Below are 26,880 nucleotides of genomic sequence, written 5' to 3' on the forward strand. Positions count from 1 at the left end.
TCCCAAAGAGACTAGAACCTGCAAAGTGTTGTAAAAAGTTTTTAAAGGCAGGTTACCAATACTTACTAGAGTCATTCAGATGTTTCTGCCCTCTTTCTGGAGAATGTATCCTGTGGGAAAAAAAATCGGATGATGTGCCAAGATCCACTCTCAAATATATTCTCTGCATCTTTACTTATCTCAAAATTCTTTTTAAAAATTATTTTTTTATTTATTCATGAGAGACAGAGAGAGGCAGAGACACAGGCAGAGGAAGAAGCAGTCTCCTTGCAGGGAACCTGATGTGGGACTTGATCCCAGGACCCCGGGATCACGCCCTGAGCCAAAGGCAGGCACTCAATCACTGAGCCACCCAGGTGTCCCTATCACGGAATTCTTGAGGGCAGATGTGCTCAAGGTGCAGTATTACGTGGAAGTGGTGGTTGCAGTCAACATGCACACACATACAGTGTGATGCCATCTAACATATATTTTCCTGGAAAGAAACATCTGGTGGAATTTGCACCACTTTGCCCCTTGGTGGTAGATTGTGAGTGGCAGTAATGTTATTTATATTTTTATATCTTTCCCATATCACCTCAATGAAAATGCAATAAATGATGGGAAAAAAATGTCAGACATGAGCCTCCTGGAAGCTTCCCTTTGATAATACCTACTCACTTTAAACTCACTTTTTTAAAGAGACTTCCCCCCTTCCCGTCCCAGAAACCTCCAATCCAATTAAGGTTTTTCTCTGAATCCCTTAACCATTTTTTTTCTTAAAATTACTTATTATGGATATTACTTATGTATCTATTGGTGTATTGATCTGTGTATGCCTGTCACTGTGCACTAGATGGTAAATCCCGTGTTGGCAAGGACCATGTGTGGTTTGTCTGCTACTTTGTACTTAACACAATACCCAGCACCCTTCGGGTTCTCAGTCAATATTTACGGGATGAATGAATGAACCCTCAGTGATGATTAAAATGGCTAATATTCATCAGCTGCTCCTCATGTGCTGTTCATTGAACGCATCCTACCTCATTTACTCCCACCTCATCAACCCTGTACATGTTTATCCCATTTTACAGGCAAGGAAACTGAGGCCCATAAAGAGTACATATCCTGGTCAAGATTGCGTTGGGGCACCTGGGTGGTTCATTCGGTTGAGTGTCTGAGTCTTGATTTCAGCTCAAGTCATGATGTCAGAGTTATGAGATCAAACCCTGAGTTGGCTCTGGGCTCAGTGGGGAGTATACTTAAGGATTCTCTCTCTCCCTCTCCCTCTCCCTCTGCCCCTCCCCCCCACTCGTGTGCACATGCAATCACTCTCTCTCTCTCTCTCTCTCAAATAAATAAAATGAATCTTTAAAACAAAGATTACATAGATGATGGGAAAGATAGTTGGTGTTTGAGATGATTTCCATCGCCTGGGCTTTTAGCTACAGTTCCCCGCAGCGTCTGACCCAATAAAAAAGGAAACCCAGCCATACACGTATCTTAAATGAGGCTGATGTGGAGGAGAACACCCTTTACACTGAAATGCTCAGTCCATCTAGGCATCTGTAAGGTAGCTCTTTTGCGTTTTACCCAGTTATTCAAACATTTGCTTTGGTGTCTGAATGTCACCCTAGGAAATCAATATACTTATCCCATAAGCACTAGAACAAAATCACCCTGCAGTAGTGAAAACAGGTCTTCTCCCCCATCAGGGACCATCAGAAAAGAGGTTCCGTAGCTGCTACTGTCTTTGCCTCAAGTGTTGTGCACACGGGGGGGTATTAAGCATGCTCCTTGGGAAGTGGGTCTGTGGATTGTCCAATGCTACCGATGGCTCTGAGGCTATTTGCTTTTCAAATTGATTTTTGACAGCCCAGATTCCTGGCGTCAGTGGCTAAGAAACTCCAAGCAGGCTGAGATTGAGAGATTCATTTGCTAATTAGATTTTGAAAAATCATAGCCTTGGTTTTTGCAACTGTTCAGAGCAGCACAGGTTGTTACTGTGGAGGTTAACCCAGGCTATTCCTTTCAAGAAATAGGATGTTTGGGATTGGAGGGGGAAGAACCATCTACATTCAAATATTTTTATTTTGTACTTTGAAGTGGTCAGAGTTCAAGCCAATGACAGCTTCTTAAACCATTTAAAATATTTTTTAACCCCCCTCTGTTGCTTAACTGTGAGTCAGAATGAATAACTTTATTTTTCTCACCACTTTGGTTGTGGAGCAATAGTTTACATTAAAAAAGGATGAAACTGTGTGTAATTTCAAACGCTGCTCTTAATGCTGCACATAATTAATGGTGAAAGGGCAATTTCCCCTTTGTTGGGAGTCTGCAGGTACATTTCCATAAGGTTTATTCCCATTATATTTTTGATCAATATATTTGCAGACCTCGCTTCCTGAAGCAACTCAGATAAAAATGCATATTTTTGTGATTTTAATGATGTAGGACCTGCTTGTCTTTCCTGATGTCTTTGAGCAGACGCTGCTAATTTGACTGTCTCACTGCCGGCAGCATGCGAGCTATAAGTGAAGTAACATATACAATTTACATTAAGCTTGCAGCACTTCCAGTGGGGAGTGAGTAGGAATGTGCCACCAGAATACAGATATCAGTAGTATTAGATTGGGGATGTCAGTACTGAGGCCCCTTGGGTCGTTTGTCGGTTGAGCATCCGACTCTTGGTTTTGACTCAGGTCATGATCTCCAGATCATGGGATTAAGCCTCCTGTGAGGCTTCCAGGCTCAGGGGAGACTCTGCTTGTCCCTCTGTCTGCTTCTTCCCGCCCTGAGCTCTTGCTCTCATAAATAAATAAAATATTTTAAAAATAAAGGTCTCAGGACTTTTGGCTCTTCAATGATTCCCGGTTCAGAAATGTTTTCCACTGAAAACAAATTCAGAATTTCGTAGGTGGACGTACTTCATAGGTGCAATGTTTGGGAAGTTGTTCAGATTCAATGGAACTCCGGCCTCGTTTCAGAGACTTGGTTTGCCTTGGCCAGGCGAATGAGATGTTTGCTGGGAGAACAGAATTAGGAGGGTTGTGCCATAGCCAGTGCAGGTCACCTGCATGCTGAGAGCTTACACTGACTGTGTTTACCATGTAGCTCTGGTTGCAGTCATACTTAGGACCAGTCCACGCTTGGCCCTGGGCTTGCCATGGGAGCTTATGTCTCGTCTGAGTTCTGCACTTCTGTCCTATCTCCTCTCATGCCATCCCAGCCACAGCGGCCTTCTCTCTGTCTTGCAAGGATGCTGGGCCGCAGTCTGTGTATTTTCTTCCATCCATCTGGGAAGCTCGTCCCCAGGCCCTCACGTACATAGCTTAGCTCCTTGTCATTGATGCTGACCACCAGCTGCTCAGAGGGAACGTTGGCTCTGTGAGAGCAGACATGTGTGAGCCTTGTTCATGGGCGAATCCTCCACGGCCAACTGGACGGTCCCAAACTGTCACATAAAATAAAAGAGAGTGAAGCAAGATGCTGAAGTCACAAGCCCAGAGTGCACTCAAATGGGAGGGGCAGGGCAGAGAATGACGACGTGCTGCAGAGGCCAGTGGGCTCCCAAGCAGCCCCATCAAAGAAGGGAATGTGTGGGATGCTGCAGCCTGCAGCCGACAGGAAGCTAGGAAAAGCTGTGTGGAGGCAGAAATGTGCCTTCTGGACACAGCGCCATGGAGGTCTGTCTGCACTGCTGTTGGGTGATTAATTGCAGGCGCCTTTTCTGTAGGCTCCTGTCCCAGGGACAAAGCAGCTCATGTTTGCATAGGACCTGGGGTCCTTTCCAGACTTGGCAGCTCTGATTGAGAAGCATCAGCCATGAGACTTAAAAGCCACATGTTTTCTGACAAATAAACTAGGTTCAGATGCACTACCCGAGCTACATGGTAAACACAGTCAGTGTAAGCTGTCAGGAAACTCCGTGACAATTCACTTCATTTCTGGGTACGCTGGGTGTCAGGTGCACGTTGAGAGAGTATGTACCTGAGGAACCATCTGCTTTAACACAGAGTAAAAATCTCTGAATCACATGGCCGTTGGGAGCCACCTGCACACCTGCAGTGAGCTGCCTGGTAATGACCTTCAGGCCAAAAATCTATATCCTCCTGCCCTGGTCTTCTCTTGGGAACAGGCGGGAGAGCACGGTGTCCGTGCCAGCCCAGCCCCATCCTCCTCCCTTCTGCTCTGCAGAGGAGCCCTGTCACCTGTGCATTCGACGGCTCGTGTATGCTCGTGCACGTGCTTCCCGAGCATTCTGTCTCTTTCAAACTTGGCTCAACTTGTTGGAAGGCAGCACTTGTTCAGACTTTACAGTGTAAGCACCAGTTTGTATTTTTTTCATTTGAAATCTTATTGGAAGCCCCAATCTATAACAGAGTAAGCGGGTGTGCTGGCCCAGGTGGTGAGCTGCCGTAACAAAGCACCACAGATGAGCGGCTTAAACAACACATTGCTTTTCTCCCAATCTGGAGGCCGGAAATCCCCAATCTGGGTGCTGGCATTGTAGGGCTCTGGTGACCTTCCCACTGTGTCCTCACCTGGCAGAGAGAGTTGTTTTAAGGACACTACTCCCAACATAGGGCCCCACCCTCATGACCCCACCCAGCCCCGATGCTCTCTCAAAGGCCTCAGGTCATATACCACTGTGGGCGCATGGTTAGGGTGTGGGGAGAACGCAGCTCTGTCCTGCGCAGATGTCAGGGAGAGGGCACACTGTAAAAGTCCTGCACAAGGGAAACTTCACACCCGACAGTCTCTGGTTCCTTAACGCCACATGGATTTGTACAGACAGCCATCATGAGTCCAGAAAGAGTGTGTCTTTAGCACATCTGAATACCAGGCAGCCCCATGTGTCACCTAAATCCTTACAGAGTCCTTGGACGGAGATGGGACTGTCTCCATTTCACCTGTAAGAAGACTTGACCCTCCTACTGATTACCTATTGCCAGCATCACTCCTGATGTCCGGCGTCACACCTGGTGCTTGGCGTCACTTCTGGTGCTCAGCATCATGCCTGGTGCCCGGCATCACGCCTGGTGCTTGGTGTCACTCCTGGTGTCCTGAGTCACACCTGGTGCCTGGCATCACACCTGGAGCTTAGTGTCACTCCTGGTGTCTGGAGTCACACCTGGTGCACAGCATCACTCCTGGTGCTCAGTGTCACACTTAGTGTCCGGCATCACACCTGGTGCACAGCATCACTCCTGGTGCCCAGCGTCACACCTGGTATCCAGCATTGCACCTGGTGCACAGCATCACACCTGGCACCTGACATCACTCCTAGTGCACAGTGTTACACATGGTGCCCGGTGTCACTCCTGGTGCCCGGTGTCACTCCTAGTGCACAGCATCACACCTGGCACCTGGCATCACTCCTAGTGCACAGTGTTACACATGGTGCCTGGCATCACTCCTGGTGCCCGATGTCACACCGGGTGCACAGCATCACTCCTGGTGTCCAGCATTGCACCTGGTGCCCGGCGTCACACCTGGTGCTTGGCGTCACTTCTGATGTTCAGCGTCATGCCTGGCACCCGTCATCATGCCTGGTGCTTGGTGTCACTCCTGGTGTCCTGAGTCACACCTGGTGCCTGGAATCATACCTGGTGCTTAGCATCACTCCTGGTGTCCAGAGTCACATGTGGTGCTTGGTGTCACACCTGGTGCACAGTATCACTCCTGGTGCTCAGTGTCACACTTGGTCAACAGGTGTCCAGCATCACACCTGGTGCACAGCATCACTCTTGGTGCCCAGCACAGAATCACACCTGGTGCCCAGCATCACTCCTGGTGCCTGGCGTCACTCCTGGTGCCTGGCGTCACTCCTAGTGCACAGAATCACACCTGGCGCCCGGCATCACTCTTAGCGCATAGCATTACACCTGGTGCCCGACATCACTCCTGGTGCCTGGTGTCACACCTGGTGCACAGCATCACTCTTGGTGTCCAGCACCGCACCTGGTGCACAGCATCATTCCTAGTGTCCAGCATCGCACCTGGTGCATGGCATCACTCTTGGTGCACAGCATCACTCCTGGTGCACAGCAGAGTGGACACCAAAAGTGTGGCAGCCATTTCCAGAGTCTGACACTAACCAGATGAGGAAGAGGGTAGTAGTGAGTGCATCAGGCTGATTGTCGGATGGTAATAGCAGCCAGGTCAGGCTCCCTGACGCCCAGGATGCTGTCTGCTTGGCTCCTGGCTGCAATCCCCAGCATCTACCACAGAGCCTGGCATGCAGCAGGTGCATGCTGCATCTTCACTGGGGGTGCCTGCTAATGCCATCTGATGCAGGAGAATTCAGAAACTTGCATTTTAAGGTGATGTTGAAAACTCACAAAATGTCAGTGGCAATAAAAATAAATTTGCCACTAAGTGGGCCAATCGTGTGTCACCCAAGCAAAAACAACTGTAGGCCTCGTGAAATTCACACTGCTAGTTTTTCGCCTTTGTTTCATGTTGGCACCATAGGTGCCTGTGAGGATTAGCTGGAAAGTGGTGGGAAATTGCCTGTGTGCACATAGTGTGACATTTTGTGTGGGCCAACTTGCTGACTGTGTATGGTCTGTGGGATTAAAATGAAAGCCATATGCTCTCCACCCAATGGTGTGTTCTAGGGGATAAGCCTCCCATCAGAAATTATGTAAAAGGATCAGCCTTCATTCACTCAGTTGCCCACTACTAATAGGGAACTAAATGGTATATTCTCCAGCTCAGCTGACTTTAGAGTTGAAAGAAGTGCTTGCAGAAGGAAGGGTGAGAAGAAGAGTGAGCAAGTCCTGTGGGCTGTGCTGAGCCTCGGCCTGCACACCTGCTGGATATGGGTGTGCCGTTACCTCAGGAGCCTAAAAATCATGCCTTCTACCTTTTATCTGCAGTACTGTGGAAATAAATTGGAAAACATCCATGGTATATGAAATGGATCTTATTTTATTTTTTTTTAAAAGATTTTATTTATTGAGCAAGAGCAAGAATAAGAGAGCACGAGCAGAGGGAGAGGGGGAACAAGACTCCCTGCTGAGCAGGGAGCCTGATGTGGGGCTAGATCCCAGGACCCCGGGATCGTGACCTGAGCCGGAGGCAGACGCTTAACCCACTGAGCCACCCAGGCATCCCTGAAATGGGTTTTAATGAGTTAATTTGAACATTGAAAAAGGAAGAAGAAAAGAAAGCACAGATGAGGACAGTTACACTCTCCAGATTTGGCAGCTGGACCTTGTGCCCAGAGTGAGCTTCAGAAGTAAGACGGCTTTGCTGTTCTGTTTCGACTGTAAGTTCGCACTTACCGTGCCTACAATGAGCTTCCTGCTACTCAGAGAACAATTTTAGGATTTCAAGATGAGTATTTTCTACAAAATGGGCCCTACATGCCAGCTACTGTCATCACCTGGGGACATCCTGAGGAAACGGTTATCTCCTTTGATTTTGGAAGAGCGTGAGGGGTTGAGGGAAGCAAACATAAAACTCTGGAAATTCCTGGATGTTAGGGTCGCTCCTGAGGGTGTGCCATGATGCACTTTGAGGGCTAATTTACCGCCCTCCTTGCCGCCCCACAGGCAGAGCTGACCTGCTGGGATGACGGGTGCAGGATGCCAGCCAGCGGCCAGGTCACCAGGACTGTCTTGAATGGTCCTGCTACTCACACGTTGCTGTTACTGCCCTCCACCCCCCACCCCACCCCCCCGAATTTGGTTTTTATAAATCTCAACTACTGAGCTTTGGACTCAAAACCAAAATATTAAAAACTGAAGATGTTCCAAGAATTTGGTGCAAATGCAAACTGTCATGCATACCTGTTCTCCCTGCACATCGGGCCCCACAGGGAGAACAGGTAGGCCTGGAGATCGGATTCTGGTTTGATCACACACCAGCCCCCTGACCTTGTGCCCTGTGACCAGTCCCTCAGAGTGTTTGCAGAACAACATGGGATGAAATGGAGGAAAGCAGTCTATTACCTGCAGACCTCTTCTGGAGCAAGGATCACCTTTATGAGCTTGTTATGGATCATTTGCTGCTCTGAACATGAGACTTGCCTTGTATGTTACTAACCCTGTGACCCTCTGAGGCAAAATCAAGGCCTTGGTTTTCTTTTCTTTTTTTTTTTTTTTAAGATTTTTATTTATTTATTTATGAGAGACACACACACAGAGAGAGAGAGAGAGAGAGAGAGAGAGAGAGGCAGAGACACAGGCAGAGGGAGAAGCAGGCTCCATGCAGGGAGCCCGACGTGGGACTCGATCCCGGGACTCCAGGATCACGCCCTGAGCTGAAGGCAGGCGCTTAACCGCTGAGCTACCCGGACGTCCCCCTGGTTTTCTTTTTACTGTGAACTCTGAATTGAAGCATACCCGCCTCTGGGCTCCCCAATGGGTTCATTGAGAGTTTTAGAAAGAGACCCATGAACCTGATGTGTGGCTCTTCCCAGAATGCGCGCCCATCATGTCTTCACATCCCAGAGCCTCCAGAAATGGGAGTTGCTATTCGGAGAGGTAGAGCAATGTCTGGTTTCCAAGGAGAAGGGGACACTTACGGGCAGGGACTTCACCTCCCTCCCCACCGCAGCTGGTGCAAAAACCAGAAGCAAACGCACAGAGCTTGGGAAGCAGGATTAGGGATTAGTATGAGCAGGAGTTGAACCATGTGTCGTGCCCATCTCTTTGTCAGAGTTTTGAGAGAGAAAATGAGTTCAGACTCCCTTGCAGCTTTGGTGCAGCGTGTGACTGATTTCTGGCCACCGAGATGTGAGCAGGCGTGATGCGTGCCCCCTTGCAGACACTGATTTGGAAGGGATAAACGTGAGCTTCCCGTGGCCTCTCTTTATCCCCCTGTCTGGGGTGCCAGCAGGACGCGATGACGGAAGCGAGGCGTGGCTCTGCGGCTTGGCCAGCATTTATGCCTTTAGATTCTCACATGGGTGCACCAAGGTAGGGATTGTTTTCATCCCGTTTTTGCCAATAATGAACAGAGGCACAGAGAGCGTGTCTAACTGGCCTGAGGTCAAACAGCTAGAAAGAAGGAATAACAGAAATCAGATACGAAGTGTCCAGCTGCAGAGCCTGTGGTCTGAGGTGCTGTGTGCAACGGTTCCACAGTCCCACCTTGGGGATCCCACGATGCATGGGCCTCTTTGTGAGTGCCCCCAAGTCTTTCCCAAGAGGTATCATGGCTTTGCAGGTGACGTTGCATTCAGAAGGGATGTGAACATTTTGAACTATTCTGTTTTAAATTCAGGAAGGGCTCTGTCCTCTACTGTAAATGTGGCAGCTAATTGCCCACCAGGAAATTCTCCCACATTCCTTCTTTCTTTTTTTAAAGATTTTTAATCTATTTGAGAGCGAGCATGCAGAAGGAGGGACAGAGGGAGAAGGAGGAGGCGAGAATCTCAAGCAGACTCTATGCTGAGCACGGAGCCCAACACAGAGCTTGTTCTCATGACCCTGAGATCATGACCTGAGTGGAAATCAGAGTTGGATGCTCAACCTACTGAGCTACCCAGGCACCTCCCACCTTCTTTCTTTTTTTTTTAATTTATTTTTTATTGGTGTTCAATTTACCAACATACAGAATAACACCCAGTGCTCATCCCATCAAGTGCCCCCCTCAGTGCCCATCACCCATTTACCCCCACCCCCTGCCCTCCTCCCCTTCCACCACCCCAAGTTCGTTTCCCAGAGTTAGGAGTCTTTTTTTTATAATAAATTTATTTTTTTATTGGTGTTCAATTTACTAACATACAGAATAACACCCAGTGCTCATCGCATCAAGTGCCCCCCTCAGTACCCGTCACCCATTCCCCCCCTCACCCCCTGCCCTCCTCCCCTTCCACCACCCCTAGTTCATATCCCAGAGTTAGGAGTCTTTATCTTCTGTCTCCCTTTCTGATATTTCCCACACATTTCTTCTCCCTTCCCTTATATTCCCTTTCACTATTTCTTTAATAAAGTAACTCCCAACCTTTCCCTGGACACATGGACGCCCAGCTGGAGGCTACATTCTCCAGCCTCCATTGTAGTTCAGTTAGCTCATGGGACTGGTCTCTTTCTAGTGCGTGGTGGGAAGTGAGAATGCAACACCAGTGCTTTCTTTTTATTTATTTATTTTAAAGATTTTATTTGTTTGAGATACAGAGAGATAGAGCACAAGTAGGGGGAGCTGCAGGCAGAGGGAGAAGCAAACTCCCCACTGAGCAGGGAACCCAACATGGGGCTCGATCCCAGGACCCTGAGATCATGACTTGAGCTGGAGGCAGACGCTTAGATGACTGAGCCACCCAGGGACCCCAGGGACCTTTCCTTTTAAAAGTGCTTCCCCTGGCTGGGTGTAGATGTGAGAGTGGACCATAGAAGCCACTTTGGACACAGAGGTGGAAGCCACATGTTGAGAGTTTCATAAGTGCCTGCTGGCTCAGGACTCAGACTTGAGAAAAAAGTAAACTTGTATGTTGCATAAGCCACTGTATTTTGGGGTCACTTTATGGTTTCCCAACTAAAACACTCAGAAATATGCCTCGTATCTGGCCATCCTCAGGAATTTTCCCAGGCTGCTTTGCAAAGTGTGTCTCATGTTGTTCTTGGAGTTTCTTCTGTGACACAGGAGTCAGAAACATTGTGAGGTTTACATGGGTTAAGACAATTAAACCACTTTAACGCTTATAGATACAGGGCCAAGGAAGACAAATGTGGCAGTTTCTGCATTGTTAGTATCTGCTGGGATCCCAGATAAGTTCTAGAACTTTTTTTTAGGATGTTACAGATTTTAAAATGTAGATTGCAACAAAGCTTTTGACGAAATGACCTTTTGTCATTCACTTTGCACCCCCCAAAATACTCCTTTGGGCCCACAAAGCTCAGGCTGCCTTCACCTGTCAAGAGTGAATGGCGTTACCAACCCGAATGATCCTCTTATGTACGTATTCACAAGCTGTGCATGTTCCTGACATTAGCTCTTGGAGAAATACCACTAAGTTCCCTGCTAAGCAGCTGTCTTCCCAGAAACATGGTTATTAACATGCCTTTGCTGTAGATCAGAGAGATTCCAGCCACTGTTTCTTTTTTTTTAAAGAGTATCAGAATTTTATTTTATTTTTTAATAAATTTATTTTTTATTGGTGTTCAATTTGCCAACATACAGAATAACACCCAGTGCTCATCCCGTCAAGTGCCCCCCTCAGTTCCCGTCATCCAGTCACCCCCCCCACCCCCTGCCCACCTCCCCTTCCACCACCCCTAGTTCGTTTCCCAGAGTTAGGAGTCTCTCATGTTCTGTCTCCCTTTCTGATATTTCCCACACATTTCTTCTCCTTTCCCCTTTATTCCCTTTCACTATTTTTTATATTTCCCAAATGCCATCAGGGAAATACAAATCAAAACCACAATGAGATCCCACCTCACACCAGTGAGAATGGGGAAAATTAACTAAGCAGGAAACCACAAATGTTGGAGAGGATGCGGAGAAAGGGGAACCCTCCAGCCACTGTTTCAAGTGTTTCCTTCAATTAAATGATAAAGGGTTCTGGACTAATGTCCCTGAGGTCCTTTTTGGTTATTTATCTACAGAGCAGGTATAGGGGGCTTTTGGAAGCTTGAAATTCAGTGATACAATCTCTGCCTGGAGCCTAGTCCCCATGACATCCCCCACCTCCCGCAGGTCCTAAACTCACAAGCTCATGGAGCCAGGCAGGTGGAGTAGATTTGAGTGAGGTGGGCCAGGTGGGAGCTCATCTCCATGGAGATGCTTCCTGGCTCAAGGAGACAGCAGCTTCTCCATCCTGATGCTTGCCATATGCGAATGAGAGCCCAGGGTTACTGGATCTTTCTCTTTCTTAAGAGAAGGCAGATGTCCCAATATTGGTGAGAAACCTCCGAGTTTTAAAGGTCATCGTTAATTTGCACGAAAGATTTCAAAATACTTTGGGCCAAAAAAAAAAAAATTAAAACCCCAGGTGCCTCTTGAAGACTTACCTGCTGGCCTGTAGATGCCTGATGGGCAGAGGGATCATAGCTCAGCACGGCACCCTGCGCACAGTCAGGCTGACTGCTTGTGCAGCTCTGTCTTTCAAGTGATCCGTAAACATCAAGAAAGCAGTGCATCCTGGGCCTGGGTGAACCAGGCGAGACTCACGTTGGCAGGTTTGAAGCCGGGGACCAAAGGACTGCACTTAGCAGGAGGGGGCGCGTCTGTGGGCATCTCAGCAGCAGGCTGGTCCTCGCGTTGGAGCAGGGCAGGGGCTCTTCACACAGGTCGCCGTGTCACTGCGGGAGGGTGCGCATCTGAGCCTGGCTCTGCTGTTGAAATGGGCAGAGGCTTCTACCTTGGAGGATGGCCATAGAGATGTCATGTAAAAGCACGTGGCCCTGTGGCATTCGGTAATTGATGACTGATGATCATAACGAGGAGACATAAGTATATGAGACTTGGCCCTTGCAGGGGCCGTGAGTGAAAATGGCAGAGCCTTCAGATAGATGGTCTTTCCCAATATCTGGTCTCCTTCCTCAACAACAGGACCCTCGTTTAAAATGAACCCACGGCCTCCATGGAATAGAAACCACATTTTCTTGTAGGTAGATGTAGCCATGTGGCTGCAAGTGGAAGAGTCCAAAAGAACTTCTCAGAAATGTCCTTGAAGAGCATGTGTCCTCCAGCAACTTCCTGCTGCCTGGATTCTACACGTGATGCCTGGAGCTGATGCAACTACTATGTTTCATGAGAATGTTAAGACATGAGTGCAGAAAGATGGAAGGGGCCAGGTTCACCACTGGCCATGGAGGCAAAGTTTCAGTTCTGGAGAATTTAGCACTGGATGGTGTTTACATGAGAGAGAAATAAACTTACCTGGTTAAAGACACTGTTCTTTATCGTCTGTGGAGCCTTTGTCACAAATGCAGTGCCCTATGTCCATTTTGAGTGCAACAGTAAGGCACTGTCTAAAGATGATGAGCAAGTCCAGGTGTGGTTGAAAGCAACACCCCACCCTCCTAATGAGAAAACAAAATTGTGTACAACACCTGAAGTTCCTCAAGGTTGGGATTATAGCAGCTCCCTTTATACCACATCTCATTCCCAAATAAGTCAAAATAAAGCCATACCTGGGTCAGAGTTCAGGTCACTCTTTTACAGTCACCCCTTCCAAACATTTGTTTAGTGTAAATGTCTTGGATTGTCTGCAATCATCCCCGTGCATCAGCAACTTGCAAACAATTTCCTGAAGCGTCTTTGATGCATAGGATTATGGTACCCAGTGGTGTGACTGAGTGATATTAATGTGAACTTGATCAGGCTGAGCATTCCTACGAGTCTTCCAGGAATAATAAACAGCTGGAAATAACTACTGACAGATTCTCCAGATGCTTTTTACTGGTGTGTTTGCAACTGTGTTCACGCTAGATCAATGCAGATTATCCAGACTTTTATAGAATTGCGCTAAGCATCTACCCCCAGTTGTTTGAGCGTCAGGCTTGGGAACAGTATAGTCAAGGAGGTAGAGCATTTGGGTTTGTATAGTAAATTAGCAAAACTTCTTGAAATTAAAAGAGAGCCATTTCTGATAATAGCTTTCTTTATACTGGGGAAGGAGGAGGAGAGAAGTTTTTTGTTGAAAATATTTTTAAAATCTAGGCAATATCCTATAGGGAAGAAAAAGAGTGTCCGTCTTCTCTATAATGATGGGAACTGGATCTTGACTTCCTCTTGAGACGGGGCACCATCTCCCAGTTCCCCCATAGCTCCCGCCTGAATACATTTTCTCATTCACCATATTGGACTGGCCCTGACACCCCGAGGAGTTTGGGTTTCCCATTTCTGCCTTAATAAATGCCACATAAAGTAACAGTAACAAACATCACAAATGACACTTCCCTGGGGAAGGTTTACAATATATAGATGCAACCAATAACAAGTCTCAGCTTCTCTTTAGCAATTTGTTAAGAAGAGTGAATCTGATACGCATGGCAGGTATTTAAAAACACCTTTGTGAGTAGGAAGGAAGATGTCCCAGTACCTGCCTTTATTGTTGGAAATGCCACTATTCAAAGGTATAGATTGATTTTCCTACTCAGGGGTGTAGACATCGATTAGCAACAGTTAAAGAAAGAGTGGACTTTAGTGGTTAATAAGAGGATGTCTTTTTTTCCCCTCCCTGGAAAGAAGGATTTTTTTTTTTTTGAAGCCTATTATCTAAAAATGTAGCTACAGACCTGACAAGCTGTTCTTGTTACTTTTTTCCCTAGTTAAGAAGCAAGAACTTGCATAAATGATTAAGGAGCACAGTCTTTTGCTTCTTAAGTATCCAATTTAAATATGTTTATCACCAAGTGTGCTGCTACTTGAAAAAATGAATTAAGCAATTTTTACAAAACAGCCAACTGCATGTAAGCAGCACGGTCGGGCTGCCATTTGTCTGTGATGTGTAAGGAGCACGGAACCACTGTTCCACCACCCTAACGAGTAGCTGGTCACCCAGACATATGCACAGCAGGGCTGAGCTCACTCCACCACCAACCACAAGTCTGGGGAAGGAAGTGGAAAAGACAAGACTTCAGGAAATTGGGGGCCAAGTGAGGCTGAGGGGCCTTCAGTGCCTGACAACACACAGTCATTAAGAGGGGTTGGGCTTTCCTATTTTACCTTACAGCAGTCTCAAATCTCAGTGGCTGTCTGGAGAACTCAGGTCAGATGTGTTTAGACCCTGAGCTCTGGGGGATCCCTGGGTGGCGCAGCGGTTTGGCGCCTGCCTTTGGCCCAGGGCGCGATCCTGGAGACCTGGGATCGAATCCCACATCAGGCTCCCGGTGCATGGAGCCTGCTTCTCCCTCTGCCTGTGTCTCTGCCTCTCTCTCTCTGTGACTATCATAAATAAATAAAAATTAAAAAAAAATTAAAAAAAAAAAAAAAAAGACCCTGAGCTCTGGGGGGCATGTTCTTCCCTCCTGGCTTTCTTGTGGACCCCGGGATGTAAGGCTGCCCAGCTGTGGAGTACTGGCCTCGTGAACAGGCATCGGACTGTCCCAGGGCGGGGGAGCCATGCTCCCCTTCTACTTCTTCCCAAGGCTTTGCTCTCATGGAACATAGGGGTTAAAGACATTCCCCTTTCCCAGCCTTCCTGGAATGATTCTGTTCAAACCAGCAGCACGACACAAAATTCATTACAGCTCAATTTTAGGATTCATTAGTTGCTGGATCTTGGTTTCTCACCAAGACAGAGGACAATTTGTTTTCTTATTGCTGAAGCAGGGTAGCATGGAGTACTCAGTATCAAAAAAAAAAAAAAAAAGATATATATATATATACACACACACACACATACAGATATGCAAATAGGTGTATCAGTGTGTCTGTATATTTGTGTGTATATAGTTATGCATTTTACCATAATTATAAGTGGTGTGCATTTTTATGCAACAGATTTACTGCCTCCAGGAGCTGACATATGGGGAAAGAGAAAGAGAGAGAGAGAGAGAGAGAGCACAGCAGGGTGTCCCTAGGGGCCAGAATGAAGTCAGAGCACTTTTAACAGATTGCTACTTGGTGTTACCTATGGCAGCATCATCCTCTTCACTTCCTGATTCCCTCCTACTTTTCATAGTCATCTACCCACATCCCTTTTACAGATGCCATTGCTTCCCATCCCTTGGTTAATTGGCTTCATCTTCTGCCACAGAAATGCTAACGGTGGCAGAAATGTGACAGCCCCCCAAATCCCAGGGCGACAGTAAACCGTGCATGGGGGCAATTTGTACCCTCTCTCCGGCAGCCTGAGAGGGATCCCTGTGTGCAGCCAGGTGGCCTCAGAAGCCTGGTTCTTTGGTGAATTAGGATGAGACGTCACAGGTTGATGCCTGCAGTATGCAGCTGTGATGCCTTCAGATAAGTGGAGTCTAACCATTTGGATTTTGTTGTACAGAGACCTGGGTGCGGCAGAGTGGAGTGCAGGGATGGGAGAGAGGTGTATGAGAAGACGAGGTGTGCCTTGAGAAAATACAGGATATTAGTCAAAATTTTAGGAACACCTCTAACTCTTCAACTGCTGGGCATTCACTGCATACATGTATTTGCTTTCTGCTTTTTGTTTACTCACATGTTTTCAGAAACTTAATCTGGGTTTCTGTTCTGTCACAATCGCTGTGTAACTCCAGGGGTCACATATGTGGAGAATCTGCCAGACACGTAACTCGGTCATGTTTCCACCCTTTTTTCACGATGCATCCCTGGTTATTCCCCACCCCATCCAGCAATGGATTTGCAACAACCATGCAGCAAATGCAGTGACATCCCCATCTGCTTGACTGACGGGGGCCTCACCTTAAGATAACACCTGATGTAGGTGGCATCCACGAAAATCCCTCCCTGGAGAACATAGAGGTGGACCCAAGACAGGTGGATGGTCACTGTGCATAAGTTTGGACCCGAGGCAGGTCACCCTGAGAGCTGAAGGGCAGGCTCATGGCACAGATGGAGGTGGGTCTACAGAAGGAGAAAAGTGGAAGACACATAAGTTCCCAAGTAGCACAAATGAACGACAGGGAATGTGTCGCCGTATGGCCGTGGTAAAGTGTCTCTTCCCCTTGGAAGCATTTTTTGCCTCCCTGACAGGTTCAGTCTTTCTTTATGTCCTTGTGGTTCCCTGCAGTTCCCAACCACAGGACTTATGCAATTTTACATTTATTTATGTGGTTATTTGATTAATACTCTTCTCTTGCTTTTTGTTCACCGGGGCATCACCAGCCTGTACCTCCTAACTAATGGCAAATATTTTTTAAGTGTGTACATGGTTCCCAGCATCATGCACAATTTTTACAAACGTTTTCCCAACTCAATATGGCCAATAACCCACAGATCTATTTCTTACTATCCTCATTTAATTGCTGAGAAAATGGAGGCTTTGAGAAATTTGCCCAAGTTCCCATAGATTGTAAGTGGTGGGGTGAGAATTTCCTTCCAGTCCTTCTGACCCTGGAGGCCTAGCCAATGTGCACATATTCCATCCATTCCTGCACTCATAATAGCATTAGTTTGCTCCCATTCTTCATGAGTCATCCTGCTCTGAACATCTTTGGGGATGTATAAAGATACTCAATATACGTACTGCGGCCGCTCAAGCCTTCTGTCCTTGGGGAGCGATCACTTACCTCCACCTCGGGGCCTTTGCACTTGCTGTTCCTTTGCTGGCAACATGCTGCTCCTTCCAAATTTCCACTGACCTGACTCCTTCTTGAGACTCAGCCCTCAAATCAAATTCCAGCTCTCTGGTAGAGGCTCTCTCGAGTCCATTGAAATGACCACCGTGCCCTTACCTGCTATTTACCATCTTAGAATGTCTCAATAGCACTTACTGGGCTCTGCAGCTCATCTCCAAGACTGTGCCCTGCCCATTTCCTATCTCCCACCAGTACACTGTGTCTGCCTAGTGGTCATTGGCCCCTAGCACCTGGAGCAGTACGTAGCATGGAGTAGGCTTGCCATGTTGAAAACGTGATACATGGAATCAGTACACCTTTTCGTTTTATTCAGTTATTTCATCAGAATGAATCTCTTAGAAAAGGAGTTATTCTGCCCAAAGGAAGTTTGTATCTGAGATACCCAGGCACCCAGAAGTGGCCGATGCACAGAAGCAGCCTGTGTTTGCCCCGGCTTGCTGTAACAAACCCCCGACTCTTCCCAGGGGTTCTCTGCCCCATAGAGATGAAAAGAGTTCTGTCTCCTCTTGCTTCCTTTGCTCAGTGGTGTGGCAATGAATCTTGTGCACCCTGTCAGCGCCTCTGTCTCCTCTGGTCCTCAAAGATGCAGAGGAAGATCAGCGATGCCGGGAAAGTCCCAGCAAAGCCTGGCTTAAAGGCCCGGTGGCTTCCGTCCTGTGGTCCCTTGGACGGGGGCTCAGTCAGCCTTTGGAAAGGTCAGCAGCTCGGTTATGCAATTCCTGGCCTCTGCTGGCTTTAATGATCTCCTTTCAGACTCTGTTAGGACTTCTTGTCATGCTTTTAGAGACATCTAGATTCTGTTATCCTGGGAAATGAAAAAGCGGGAAGAGAAAAACTCACAGCTTATTTACGTGCATGCGGCAGGAGAGCTATGTTTTCAGGGGCCGTAGGAGATGGTGCCTTTACATTCATGCCCCCGGGGGGGTTGAACGCAGCTGTTATATGCATGCGAATCCCTTTCTGCAGGTTGTCAGCAGGATTTAGGTATCTGAGATGTAGGCTGAATGTGCACATTTATGTTATTTAAAATACCCTGCTGTTCCCTTCTTTGATCCTGTGATTTTTTATCCCAATTAAATGGACCCAGTTACTCACTGTATATGCAGTCCACATCACTAAGGCGTTTGGAATTCCAAATCCAAATCACTCCAACTGTATGGGATCCATATCGTTCAATTAAAAAAAAACACTTTACAATTTTTCCTACAAAAGTTGTACTTTCTTAACAGCAAAAACTTCAAATTTTACAGTGAATCTTTGATGCAGATCCTAATCAATTTAAATGATACGTGCATGAAATTACTCAAATTCTATTACGGTCATGCTTTGGAATATTGTGACCTATTGAGAAGGACAGAGGTCAATAGTTTTTATACTAGAAATAATCATATGGTTCATTGAGTGAAGAATGGCGCAATCCAGGCACTACGTGATCCCATTTGTGAATTAGAGATGCACAAGTTGGGTTTTACCCAGCGCTGCTTCTTGTGAAAATCCGGTACTCTACCCTCTTGGATGAGAGCCATGGCTCCATGGTTTATCCGAGCTGGGCAGTTACTTGGGGAGGGGGGAAACAGAGGTGATTGTTCTGACCTCACAGATTTGTAGTGAACATTGATAAGCTGATATTTGTAAGGCACTAAACGTTTTGTTCAATTCTTACGTGTGTATGTGAAAGTGATTGATAGGTTTGCCCTGGTCCCCATCATCAGAGAATCTGATTCAATAAGGAACCAGCAGAAACATCTAGTCTTACAGGGGATTACTTAGTAGGAAGTGGTAGTGTCTGCAACCGGAAGCCAGAAACCAGGGGTTGAGAGTGGCACTGTCCTTTGAGACCTTTGGTGCTAAGGCACTCACTAGCTTTGGCATCAACGCTGAGCATCCTTCTGAGGCACACAGAAGGCCTCACTTTGCAGGTTGGCAAGCCCGGTTGTGGCAAGATCAACCGTAGCATCTGTTCAAAGAGTGATTGAGAAATGCTGCTGTGTTGTACCACGCTGTTAATAATAATAATCGCACCAAGCCTTGGGCTCGGCCATGTTCATATTTTACCTCCCTTAATCACCACTGAACCTCAGCCAGCCAGGGGTTGTTACTCTCCATATATTACAGATGGGGAAACTGAGGCAGGGAGTGGGTAAACTTACTCAAAACCACACAGCTGGGAAATAGAGGGGTCAGAGGGGTTTGAACCACTATCCCATACTGCCTCTTGGGCAAGGGCATACAAAACAAGCAGTCCATTGTTGTCTTGGTCCTGGAAAAACCAAGGGGCTTGGGAGCACCAGCGGTGAGCTTGATGCAAGTGATTCCAGTGTGTGCTCTGGAGAAAGAGATGCCCTCCCTCATTTGTGCCCACAGAGCTCTGGGATGCTTGAGAGCCTGAGAGCTGTGTGTTCAGGCGCCTCCCGTGCCCTGAGTCTCTCAGATCTCAGGAATATGCAAGCTCACAATTCAGAGTAAGGCAGCTTACTTCATTGGGTTCTTGGCGAAGTGTTCCGGTGGGGTATGTCTGTCTCCACCGTGGTGCACGCATGTGGCTGACATCAGGATGCCAGCCCTTCATCTCCAGTGGGGTTCCTTCTGTGTGTCCTGAAGGCAAAACTCTAACTGACACAGAGGTGCTCACTGGTTTGCTCCCCTTTGCGCCACCTTTCCGGCCTTCACTGTTTTATTCCCTGCATCAATAGCCCTCGTGAATTCCAGAACTCCTCCTGGACCAGGACTGTGCCCTCCATCAGTGTATATGGTCGGCATCCTTCCCAGTGGCGTTCCCAGGACTTGCCAGCTTTCAGAAAGTCCTTGCAAGGCCTCACCTTCTCTCCTCTGTGTCAGGAGGACTTGCCTCCCTCCACAGCCAAGGCAGTTCTCAGAGGGGAGGTGTGTGTACTCAGGGAGTAGAAGAAGCCCTCGGCTCCATGTGGTGGAGCACCTCTCCCCCTCCCTCCCAACACGCTGTTCCTATAAAATGGAGAAGTCTGTAATCTTCCCCTGCACAACCACCATGATTGCACAGGCTTGCTTGTATGCTCCATTTGCACTGTATCTTCCGTGTGTTGGAGGAGATTTTGAGGATAGGCTGAAACAAATGTGATTTTCTTCTTGCCTGGTAACTTTGGGACCACACCGCGAACACAAGACACAATCCCACCGTATCTAGAAAGATTGCTAAAAATCTGCCGTAGATTTCTATCAACTGATCAGTGTAGGAATGATTTGGGCTGAAAGAATAGAAAGCCAGGTTGCTGGCACCTGAAGTGAATGGAAGTGCATCTTCCTAACTCCACAGGAACTCTGGAGGGAGACAGCTGCTGGCATCGTGTAACTGGACTGGGCAGTTGGCTCCAGGCTCCGTCCCCGTTTCTTCTCCACAATCTTTAGCACTTTGACTTCTTCCTCATCCTTGGCACTCTGAGGTCTCGAGATGATGGATATACTCTCAGGCAGAAACAGGGGGAACCTGGCCATGAGGAGATTATCAGACACCTGTCCAGATGACCATGATGGAAAAATCGGAAGACGACAGTCCTGGCACAGATGTGGAGAAAGGGGAGCCAGCCCCCATGCGCTGCTGGTGGGAATGCAAACTGGTGCAGCCACTGTGGGCAACAGCATGGAGGTGCCTCAAAAAGCTAAAAATGGGTATACTACGTGATCCCACAATTTCACTTCTGAGTATATACCTCAATTAATTGGAATTGGGAGAGATATTTGTACACCTGTGTTCCCAGCAGCACTAGTCACAATAGCTGAAACATGGAAGCAACCTGGGTATCCTTCAAGGGGTGAAAGGAGGAAGAGAATGTGGTCCATCCACACAGTGGATTATGATTCAGCCCTAGAAAGGAAGGGGATTCGGACACCTGCCCCAGCATGGATGAACGCGGAGGACAGTATACAATGTGAAATGAGCAGCACATGAAAGGACAGATGCTGCATGATGGCCCTTGCATGAATTTTCTAGGATAGATTCATAGAAGCATGGAGTCAAAGGGTGGTTGGCAAGGCTGGGGGAAGGGAGTGGGGAAATTAGTGTTAATGGGGACAGTTTCTGTTTTGGAAGATGGACAAACCCTGAAGACGGAGGGTGGTGATGGCTGCCCAGCACTGAGAGCATATACTTAACTCTACTGAACTGTATGCTTATTAGAGATTATGGTGTGTCTATTGTATATTTCACCACAATTAAAAATAAAAATAAAAGCACAGAAATATACATGTGCACACACATGCACACACATGGCATTCTCCTTGAGAGGCTTTGCTGTTTTATTGGGGAAAGGGAATGGGTGCTCAGCAGTATAAGTAATTTCAAACTAGCATTGAAAAAGAGCTTCCAAAATAATCAGATAACCAACCCCAGGAGTACCCCACAGAATCGAGGCAGCCCTGACTTCTTCACTGATACGCAAGTACTTTCCTGTAGCCAGATGCCAGTCACATACCCGCTTTCAGAATGATCATGGGCCAAAAAGAGTGGGTTTTCCAGGACGGGATCTGGGCAGCTGGTGCAGTGCTGGCTGCAACCTGGCTGGGCTCAGGGCTGCTTATTTCCAGGGGATGGGTGGAGGTCAGCTGTAGGGAGCCATGAACACACCCCACTATGTAACCTGTCACGTAAAGCCGGTAGCATCGTTCCTCAAGGGGACGTGACCTAATTGTTGCTGGCAGATCCCCCCTGTTTCTGTGCGATGGAAAGACCACTGGGGAGAGAAGCCTGTAATTTGCAAAGCTCTTTTTCAGGTTATTTTCCTGTTGTACGGAAGTAATTTTGCTTTCCACCTTTACTGACACTACCATTTTATTGTGGTTTGAATTTGGGGGGAGAAGCCCAGGAGAGAAGAGACTTTACCATTTCGTATTTTTCTCTCCTGCTTTCTGGGGTGGATGGGATGTTGCTGTGCATTGCGTTTGCATATGTTACACACTGGGATTCTCAAGATGCAAAAGAAAGAGAAACTAATGTGATGAGATTATCACCATTTACCTTGCGAACGTTGAGAGTTTCTATTATTCAAAGTGTTTCTGAACACTGGAATGTCTTATTGAGAAGACTTTCCTGGGAGTTAAATGTCTCAGAATCTAAAAACAGAAGCAAAAACAGGACGGGCTTTCAAAAAGGGTTTTATAAACTCAAGTGACAGCTGGGGCCAGTTGGGTGACCTATATGTGTGAAGAGCACAAGACGGTAGGGTGGCCCAGCTGGTGGCTCACCTGCGGGTATATCACATTTTTGATTCCACAGCCAGGGCTGCTGATGCTTTGAAATTTCAGGGTGAAAAAAAAAGCCAGACATCCAGATTCTCCCTTGGAATTTCTCCTTTGAAAAGGTGAGTTCTAATTCGATTTTAAAAATGTGTATCATATAGATCAGACTTGGCCCTGGGAGGCTGGTTTACAACCCTTGGTTTAACAACTATCAGAAGTGCTTCTCCTTTTAAATGTAAATGTGAAAAAATGTGCTTTGGAGTTGTGAGTTCGTGGGCTGTTGATTCCATCTGCACAGAATCTATCCTTTTGTACATTTCAGGCAAAGTGTAGGAAAAACAAAACTGTGGTGTTCAATAGACGGGCTTCCACCCACCCTAGTGCATTTGCATGGGTGGCACAAAACATATTGCCTGGCTTTTTCAGTGAGTTGATGCGTGAAACGGTTAGAGTGACAACAATAGCTTTCCATCCATCTCCCCAAACAGGGATAAACCAGTTGATTTGCACCATAAATGGCTCATGACTGCAGAAGCAGACTGCCTGGCTCTGGTGGATTGGCCAGACTCCACATCAGGAGAAGTTATGCGTGACAGAAGCCCCCCGAGTATGCAGCTTTGATGAGGCATCTTCATCCGTTAGCACTGTCTGTTTCACCTGCTTGCTCATGAGGGCAGAATGCTGATGCGGACTTAGAACGGGGGTGACCGCCTGACACTTGGAAGGGTGGAGAGGAGACGGAGGCAGAGGACCCACACAGAACAAGTTCCTGGGGCATGCTTGGAATGACTCTGCCCGCTGAATGAAGAGTCACTGCAATGTAGCATGATTCTGGGATTTAAAAACAAAGACAAAAACAAAAAACAAAACAAAAAAAAAACCAAACTTGTTGGAGAAGTATGGCTGCTTTTTTTAAAAAAAGAATTTACCTGCTTATCTTAAGTAGATGGAGATTGTCCACTCAGGTGATCAATGGGAATAGAAAATTAGTTTTGAACTGCTTCAGGCAATTACCCATCACTACCGTCAGGATGTTTTATTTGTAAGTAACAGAAAAGACAAACTGGGTTACACAATAAAAAAGAATTTATTGGTACACATAATTGAAACATCCAGGGGGTAGTCAGCATCAGGTACGGATCGATCCAGGGTTTGCAATATAAGGGACTCTTCCTTATAGTTCTGGTCTCTTCCAGGTGTGAGTCTATCCTTAGGCTATAGTTTTTCATGGCAGAAAGATCACTGCATGGACTCTGGGCCTGCAGTGAAGCGAGCACTTTGGTCTAGCATTGGAATATGATAGTTTGATGTTTTCACGGTGGTAGGACCCACGTGGTCAGGCTCTCACTTGTGCCCAGTCACTGTGGGCCAGTCTGATGAGGTAGTCTAGGTTTGCAGCTTTATTTCTGGGGAAAGGATGTGAAGTCAGCTTCCTGGAACCTGTTGTAGACTCACACAGCTGAAGTTGTTGGCAGCTGGAGGGAAATCTGGAGGGAAGAGGTTGCTCAGGAGTCAGCTCAACCCAGATTCCCAAAAAGCAGGCCCTGAAAAGCAGCCTACATGCTGTCATGTGTGTGTGTGTGTGTGTGTGTGTGTGGTGGGGGCACAGTCCCAGAGTGAGCAAAAAGCATGGGAGACAGGAAGGAAGGAAGGGAAGTGAATAGCAGGTGTGGTGGGGCTGGCCCCTAGGGTCTTTCATGAAGACGAGGAAACACAGCGGGTTGCTGTTTGCATGGTTGTGTTGACAGAGACTGGGTGGAATCCTGGTGGTTGGGACAATCCAACAGCAAGATGGAAATGCATTTATCTGCCTCTCCTTACTGATTCCTGAATGCCTTGCAGATTCCAGGCTGTCATCAGCCTTCTGGGCAGCCACTTGGGAAGCCAGATCTGCCCTGGTGCTGGTGGGGAAGGAAGGCACATCCTCCAGGCTCATGTGGTCGGTTCAGCCAGGGGCTTATCCTGGGGTCTGAAGTAGGGGCTGTGTGGTGGCCCAGGCCCTAGGGAACAGTTCAGGCCTGTGTATGCAACCTGAGCATGAGGAGGGCATAGGATCCAGGCGTCCTATGGGAAGCAGCCAGCCTGGTGCTCGTCTGGGTGAGTGTCTGCTCCTGAATGCAGCTCGCCCTTTCTGCTGACATGGCAGCAGGTGTACAATGTGTAATGCACTATTTAGAGATTACAGTCGGGTCTTCCAACCCCTTGTTATTCTCTTTAAAAGGCATTTATCTTCTAATGGACTAGACGTGTGAAGATGCATGAACTATATAACAATGAGCATGTCCTACATTCCTTCATCGTGTCATGTGCTTTACCAGATGCTATTTAGTACATCTACACAAATGGGCATTTGTTTTGTTTCTCAAATTCCTATATTTAGAACATATGTTCTTCCTCAGCACATAATTATAGCCACATACATAATATTCTCTCAATCTGTCTTAACATCATAATGATCAGGTGATTTCAATGCCAAAAGTTTAAGCCCTGGGCTGCATTTTGGCTAAGTCTGGTTGTATGTGTTTTTAAAAATTATTTTTAGATGTATTTTTAAAATAAATTTATTTTTTATTTATTTTTATTTATTTTTATTTTTTTTAATAAATTAATTTTTATTGGTGTTCAATTTACCAACATACAGAATAACACCCAGTGCTCATCCCGTCAAGTGCCCCCTTCAGTGCCCGTCACCCAGTCACCCCCACCCCCCGCCCTCCTCCCCTTCCACCACCCCTAGCTCGTTTCCCAGAGTTAGGAGTCTTTATGTTCTGTCTCCCTTTCTGATATTTCCCACACATTTCTTCTCCCTTCCCTTCTATTCCCTTTCACTATTGTCTATATTCCCCAAATGAATGAGGACATACACTGTTTGTCCTTCTCCGATTGACTTACTTCACTCAGCATAATACCCTCCAGTTCCATCCACGTCGAAGCAAATGGTGGGTATTTATCATTTCTCATGGCTGAGGAATATTCCATTGTATACATAAACCACATCTTCTTTATCCATTCATTTAGATGTATTTTTAAAATTAAATGTGATTTGCAGGGCACATGGCTGGCTCAGTCGGTAGAGCATGTGACTCTTTTTTTTTTTAATTTTTTAATTTATTTATTTATGATAGTCACAGAGAGAGAGAGAGGCAGAGACACAGGCAGAGGGAGAAGCAGGCTCCATGCACCGGGAGCCTGATGTGGGATTCGATCCCGGGTCTCCAGGATCGCGCCCTGGGCCAAAGGCAGGCGCCAAACCGCTGCGCCACCCAGGGATCCCTAGAGCATGTGACTCTTGATCGCAGGGATGTGAGTTTGAGTCCTGCATTGGGTGTAGAGATTACTTAAAAGAATATCTTAAAAAGAAAAATAATAATAATTTAATGTAATTTGTTTTTGAAGGCTATACATAACATGGTAGATGATATTAGAATATAGAAAAATAAAGTTTGCTTAGTATTTTAATATTCAGGTATATCAACTATTATTGGCATTTGGTGACTGTCATTTTGGTTTTTTTTTTTCCTATGCATATTCATGGATCATTATTTATCTGGGGTCATAAACACCTATTTACATGCTATTTCTTGTGTGCGTCTTGACATAACTATCGGGATAAGACAGGCTCGGCTGCGGTAACAAATCCCAAATATCAGTAGTCTCATACAGCAGATCTGTATGTCTTCATCATGCCATGTGCCCTTCCATCTAGAGTCTCTGGCCGCCAGCTCCGACCCAGGTGTCCAGCCGCATGCACCACGCAGTTACCCACTGAGAACACAGTATCCCAGGTCCATGTGGAAAGGGAGGATAAAGTTGGAGATTCAAAGATGGACGGTTTTGAGGGCTAGTTTAGAGGTGACTTCATCACTCGTTTGGCTACACCTCAGTCACACGGTGTCACTGAAATCTCAGGACAGACTTTCCATATGTCCCAGATGGGACGTGACACAGACAGTGGCCACATTAAGTCTTTAAATGTTTGTTGAGAATCTAACTAATGGTTTATCTTGCATAGTCTCATGGAGGCAGGAGGGAGGCTGTGGTCATTAAGAAAAAAATAGCAAAATAAGGAAGAACAAGGTGGTCAAATAGAGGAGGGAGTGGGGAGAAGGAAGAAGACTGGGGGCACAAGACAGGTGGGGACGGTCCCAGGTGGACACATCTTGGATGTTTCCCGAGGCATGGAATACGGTCAGAGGCTTTGCTGTGAAGAGGAGGTGTGATTGTGTTTGCATTAAGAAGAAACAAGCAATAGTTTACTCTCACTGTGTTGAGTAGTTTTGAGGACCACGGAGGTGCCCTGGGAAAGTGACGCAGACTCGGGTGGTGGCCGCGGTGAGGAGAGGAGTGGACAGGTCTAGGAGGACCTGGCAAACGAGGGACTGAGTTCGGGAGGCCAGGAAGTGCTAAGTACCCAAAGTTCACTCCCTCTGTGAAGACATCAGACTGGCCAGAAGGAGCGGGTTGGAGGTGGAGACGGCCTTGAGGCTGGCTC

General features: G+C 46.9%; 1 protein-coding gene across 2 annotated transcripts in view; it reads left to right on the plus strand.

Annotated features, from left to right (window-relative positions):
- Window positions 1–26,880, plus strand: part of TMEM132D (transmembrane protein 132D) — a 583,143-nt gene that overhangs the window by 80,808 nt on the left and 475,455 nt on the right. The window contains exon 1 of one of the 2 annotated variants that reach the window (XM_072722658.1): window positions 23,339–23,430. The exons of the other annotated variant lie outside the window; for it this stretch is intronic. The gene's annotated coding sequence lies outside the window, so the exon portion shown is untranslated. Of the gene's footprint in view, window positions 1–23,338; window positions 23,431–26,880 lie in introns of those variants that run through there. 2 annotated transcript variants of the gene reach the window in all.

Source organism: Vulpes vulpes, chromosome 10, assembly GCF_048418805.1.
Source record: "Vulpes vulpes isolate BD-2025 chromosome 10, VulVul3, whole genome shotgun sequence".
Classification (NCBI taxonomy): domain Eukaryota; kingdom Metazoa; phylum Chordata; class Mammalia; order Carnivora; family Canidae; genus Vulpes; species Vulpes vulpes.